We start from the raw sequence: 6,000 nt of genomic DNA on the forward strand, positions 1-6,000 counted from the left end.
AAATTTAATAATTATAATTAATTAAAACTTATTAAATTAACATACACGATCACATTCTATAAAAATTTTTTTAAAAAACTATATTTATATTTTAAATAAAATAAATTTAAAAAATTTAATTTTTTGCACAAAGCTTGTATTGTCTAAAAAATTTTATTAGTATGAATTTATTTGCAAGTATTTTTATTTACCTATATACATATATTATTTATTTATTTAGCTATTTATTTATTTATTTATTATTGTTAATTTGTGGATGATTCTATCTCTCACCAACTGCTGCAGTTGGAACTACGGCCAATTTGGATGTAGTTCCAACTGCAGCATTTGGACCTTCTTGTGTAGTTAGAATTGCAGCAGTTGAATTCAACTATACTAAACCAAACAAAGGAATTAAGGCGGCTGCACGCATTTGCAAATGCGTGCAACCAAACAGCCCCTAAGTTAGTAAACAAGGGAGGAGAGTGAGATGTGAAGCCCATTGGGCCTAAAAGGCCTGTTTGTTTGTTTGTTTGTCGGGACACTGATTTTTAGGTTGAAAATAATCTTCACTTTACACTGAAGTTTAGGATCTGTTTGGTTCCACATAAAGTCGTGAAAAATAATTCTTCGTAGAAATTTTTTTTTATATTTTGTAATATTTGGTTTGTATAAAAAAGAAATGGTTTATCATCAATATTTGTTTGGCCGAAAGAAAAATAAGTTTACATTTGTTTCGTTTGGTGGAGAAAATAGAATAGAAAAATTTTTATTCAGCTTGAGTTTTCTTTGAGAGAAAGGTAGCATGCTACTCATTTCGTTTATTTTATTTAAAAATAAACTTAGTTGGAAATGTGAATCAACTAGGATTTGAACTTGGGTCCCGGGTACCAACCACCAAGCCCTTTTGCCACTTGCGTTAGGGATGGTCGGTTTATTCAACTTGAGTTTTTATTCTTCGTAAAAATAATGGAAAACGAAAACTTCAATTTTTCTCCAAATCTATAAAAAAAATTTTACGAAAAAAATATTTTTGTGTCGAACCAAAAAAATAGAAAAGTATTTTTCATACCGAAAATAATTTTGTGGTTCGTTTTATGCCAAACAAAGCGCCCCCTTTGATAATTTTTTTTTTTTCCTGTAGTCATTTGCTTGATAAGAAGTCAATGGCTTTAAAAGTATAGTTAAATTAATTTTTTATTTGTTTTATTAAAAATTTTTACACTAGCACATAACCAGAGGGGTGGGTGGGGTTATAGTGGTTAAATTTCTTACTATTTTTTCTATATTTTTTTCCCCAGTAATTAACATCAACACCATGCAGCCTGCAGGCCAAACACTACAGCAATGTTTTGGAAAAATGAGTTCCTGATAAATTTAATTTACAGTAAACTCTTGGCTTAAGGGACCAGTATTTTTCCATATGGCAGAAGACTAGATTAAGTCTAGTCCCGTTCGACATGGCGGGAGGTCGAGTTGGTTGAGTTATATTTGTAGACCTGCGATTCCGCGGACTGAGTGATAATCAAAACCCATGAATATTACGTTTGCAGCATTAAATAAATTTGTTGTATTTTTTTTTAAAATTGATCGAGATTTTTGAATAAATGGTTAGCATTAATGATCCTACACAAAACTTTTTAATTGATCGGGTTTTTTGAATAAATATTTAGCGCTAATGATCCTACACAAACCACGTATACAAAGTGAAGATTTACAATTGAAAACAATTTTGGCCTCATTCACTTTCAGTGAAACAAACATGTCTTTTGGAGAAAACCTTTATTATGATGATTCTTATATAAGTTGGAAATAATCTTCTTTACCGCAGTTATTTTATTTGCCAAACTTCGATAACTCATACCGAAACAAATTAAAGTTTGATGACTTAAATGAAGAGTTGCTTAGGTTTATTTAGATGTATGAACATTTTGTTTAGTAATATTTGGGAGATAAGAAGTGCGACTAAATATCTAGTGCACAAGAAATGCCATATGACATTCGACCTTTTAAGTTATTTTTTCGAAATAAAATAAATTACCACTAAATGAATTATTATACTACTAAATGGTGAAAGTCAAGCCTTTCAAAAAATTCAAAATAAAAAATCAAATTCTCTCATTTAAAGTTTAGCATCCAACACTTTTGCTTTTGTCAATCTCATTAAGCCCTAAATTCCTTAGTTATAAAACAATTAGTAAATAGGTTTTAGGAAAGCTTCAAAGAGAAATTGTGACATATTGTAAATTTACTTAATGTCACATGGCTACGAACGCCCTTATGATAATATAAAAATCTATATCTATTTATATCTNGGTTTTACAAGCTCTTAGAAACTTTCTAATCAATTACAACTTGAAAATATGATTCTAAGATCTATAAATAAGTATGAATCACCATAAACAAGATTTAAAACTTACCTACGCATCGTGATTCAAGTTTTGCGTGTTTTGCGTCCTTTCCGATTCTTCGAAGTCTTGGAATTCTTCGATCTTCAATCCTCCGCTCCGGACTTCTTCAAGACTCCGACTCGACCCACGAAACTTGCCAACACATAGGACCTAACATTTCAATGTTTAAAACATTAGCTATAACAAAATGACTAAACATTTTGGAAAAAAAAGCAGAAAACAGAAAGAATTACATTGTTCAACATCAAAATAAAAAATGTAACTCATAATTACATTTTCTCACACAATATTTCAACAACACATAAGCAGGTAGTGATCACTAAAATTAACACCCGACTAAAATTTGATAAAAAAAATACAAACCTTGAAGAAGATGCAGAAGAGAAAGTAGCTTCAATCTACAATTTGACTTTGAAAAGAGTGAGGGCCTGTGGAAAACAGAGAATAAGAGGTTAATTACAATATATATCTTGTAACATAGCGATTTCCCGTAAGTCGTGTCGAGTTCCGTCGAAATGTGCGGAACGCGGAAACGAATGAGTTACCATAGGCTAAAGTGCATTGGAGCCTATATATAGGGTATAAAGGGACCCAAGAGAGTGAAACTGCAATTCTGGTGAAATTCCAGAATTTTTACTCTCGGGGACCGGTCCCTTGGATGAGAGACCGGTTCCCGAACGTTGATCAGCCGAGCAGAGTGAAAAATCGGCTAAGTCCTGGAAATTGAGCTCTTGGGAACCGGTTCTTCGGCGGGAGACCGGTCCCGGGAGACCGGTTGCGTCGAGGGGAGACCGGTCCCCTGTTGCGCAGAGTGCAGGATAGCTCTCGGGAACTGGTCCCTGAAGGGAAAGACCGGTCCCCGAGCCCGAAGTTGCCCAGTGAGGGCTGGTTGCAAAGGTGAAAAGTTGAGGGGTTTAAATACAAATATGACATGTGAAGGGTTATATGGGCTAGGGCAAGTGTGAGAGCTCATTTGCTCTCACTCCTACACCAAAACCTTTCCCCCCTCTCTCTAAAATCCTTCTCTTCTCTCTCCCTCTCTCTAGGGCTTGGATCAAGAGGGGATTTGGAGGAGCAAGCTTGGAGAAGAAGCTCTCCAAGGTGAAGAGCAAGCTAGGCAAGGCTTTTGAAGGAAAGCTTTGAACTCCAAATGTAACATATGGAAACTTGGAGTCGCGATGTCAACTTTGACCTAGAGGGTCAAAGTGAGGATTGAGCTTGTTGGACATCATCCTCGAGTGATTTGTGATGCGTTGGAATGAATTTCGGAGATAAATAAGTGTTTCGGCGCAAATTGAGCGCGAAACAAAATATAAAGAGAATTTCGGATTTCCGACGCTAACTTTGATTAAAAGAAATGAAAGTAAGGCGTAAAGATAAATTGTGCCATCTCCGAATCAGTTGGGAAGTCTTGGAAAAGCCAAGGGTGTGTTATCAAAGGGCTTTGAAGAGCTCAGGGCGAAGTGGTAGTGCAAAAAGGTCATGTAATGGATTTGGAGCCGATTCTATTTCTAATTCGGCTCAAATAATGTCGAAATGAAAAGAAATTGCTTCCAAATTAAATTGGTAGCTTGGGAAGGTCCCTTGGTGTATTTTAGAAGTGTTTGGGTGAAATCGGAGCGAAAACGAAAAATTTAGAATTTTCTGTAAGGAACGGGACTAAGAAAATTAGCAGAAAATGTACAGTGTCAGAAAATTACGAAAATTGGCAGAGATGTCAGGAACATTATTATAAGGCTAGTTTTGAAGTTTCAGATTTTTCTGACACCTGTAGAGAGAGAAATAGCATCCGAAAGTTATCTGATGAAGATTACAGTTCGGGACAGTTCGCAGTAACCAAACGGGGTCGAAACTGAAATGTTAAAATTTCAGTGGACTTGTTAAGTAAAAACGAACATTCCTGCCAAATTTGAGCTCAATCGGACTTTCGGAAGAGCCTACGAAAGGTATTTAATCCGTGCGACTAAACGGAGTATAAGTCGAGGGGCATTTTGGTAATTAGCACATGACTTAGTGGAATTCCACTAACCTGCAGCCAGGGCCATCCTTATCCCCTGCCACCTCTTCTTGCAGCATACGTAGAGAGAGAGAGAGAGAGAAGGAGAAAGAGAAGAAGAAGAAGAAGAAAAGAGGATAGAAGCCCTAAAGTGAAATTGACCGCGTGTAAACCTAATTGGGGATAAAAGAAACGCGCTGGCGAAGTCGGTTCGGCAATCCGACGCTCCTACGCGAAGATATCGCCAAAAGAAGATTTTCGGCGTCGAAAGTCGCGAGCGCGGGTCGCGATTCTCGGGAAAGCGCTAGAAGCGCATTTCTCCCATTCCGGCATCAAAGAAAGGTGGGTGGTGCTATCCGAAGTCTTTGAATCACCTTTTATGTCTATGAATATTCGTTGAGTATATTTACTTTGTAGTCATGCATTATAGGGTAGTGGCATTGTGAAAGTGATATTTGAATATGTGAACTTAGAATGTGGACATAGAACCCTATGAATGCATGGACCAAGACAATAGTAAACTTGGTGACATCATGACTAGAGATTTGGTTAGCATCAAGAAATGTAATTATGAAACTAGTATAAAGAACTAGTTAGAGTTAAATTGTGACATTATTGTCAGTTGAATCCTCTAAAGGGGGATCAGATCTTACTCACATAGTCTGTTTTCTTAGCTTGGTGGTGGTCGCTCCCCCCAGGCAGTGAGCTCCGGAGTAGTCACTTGTTGGGCTAACGTACTTGCCCCAGGACTAACGTACTTGTCCGACAGACGGTCCCATCGGGAGGCAGCTTAGGGCCCGTGAGGGATTTCGTTGGTGAGTTATTGTTAACCAAAGGGTTAACCACTGAATTGGGTCAATTTATGGGCTAACGTACTTGCCCCAGGACTAACGTACTTGTCCAGCTGTTAACCAGAGGGTTAACCAAAAGATTGGGTAAAGTTAATGAAAAGCATGCATGCATATTTACAGTTTTCATATCTGTTACTCCTTTCAGCTTTGTGCAGGCATTGTAGTAGTTACATGTTATAGTTGGTTACTATCTGTTTACTTTTCTTGCCTACATATGCCTGAGTAGACCTAGTGGGTGAGTCGGCGAGGTCGGCGGCCGAACCCACTGGGAACTTTCTTGTAGTTCTCACACCACTAACCATACAGGTTCCAGTGCGAGTATTGTGGCCGAGGATCGAGGCAAGAGCCAGCAGCCTAGCTAGTGGACACCCGAGTACTAGTGGTATACCATTTGGGTTCATGTATTATCTATTTCGATGTACAGAGACATGTAAATGATTGTATATAAAGCATGTAGTAACTAAATGTTTCAGTTATGTAAAGTTTTAAATTACAGTGGATTTCATGTTTAGCTAGCTTTACTATCACTTGTGTTTGTTGCTTGCCATCGTGCAAGCCATGTATATTGAAATGTGATCCTGGGAATTGTTTAATTTCTTTATACATGTATCCGTTGTTGTTGAGCCTTGGGCGAACAGTGGAGGTGCTGTTCGTTCGGCGTCTGTGCGCGGGCCCAGATCGACCAAATTGGCGACCGCGGGACGTGACAAATATTGATCACTTAGAAGCACTAATTAATTTAAAATTTTGAAGTAAAAGTATT

The 6,000-nt window shown here is 37.4% G+C and overlaps 1 long non-coding RNA gene across 1 annotated transcript; it reads left to right on the forward strand.

Annotated features, from left to right (window-relative positions):
* Window positions 4,520-5,748, forward strand: LOC109727465. The gene is made up of 2 exons (XR_002220781.1): window positions 4,520-4,728; window positions 5,544-5,748. It is a non-coding gene; the product is annotated as an uncharacterized LOC109727465 (long non-coding RNA).

Source organism: Ananas comosus, linkage group 22, assembly GCF_001540865.1.
Source record: "Ananas comosus cultivar F153 linkage group 22, ASM154086v1, whole genome shotgun sequence".
In the NCBI taxonomy this organism is placed as follows: domain Eukaryota; kingdom Viridiplantae; phylum Streptophyta; class Magnoliopsida; order Poales; family Bromeliaceae; genus Ananas; species Ananas comosus.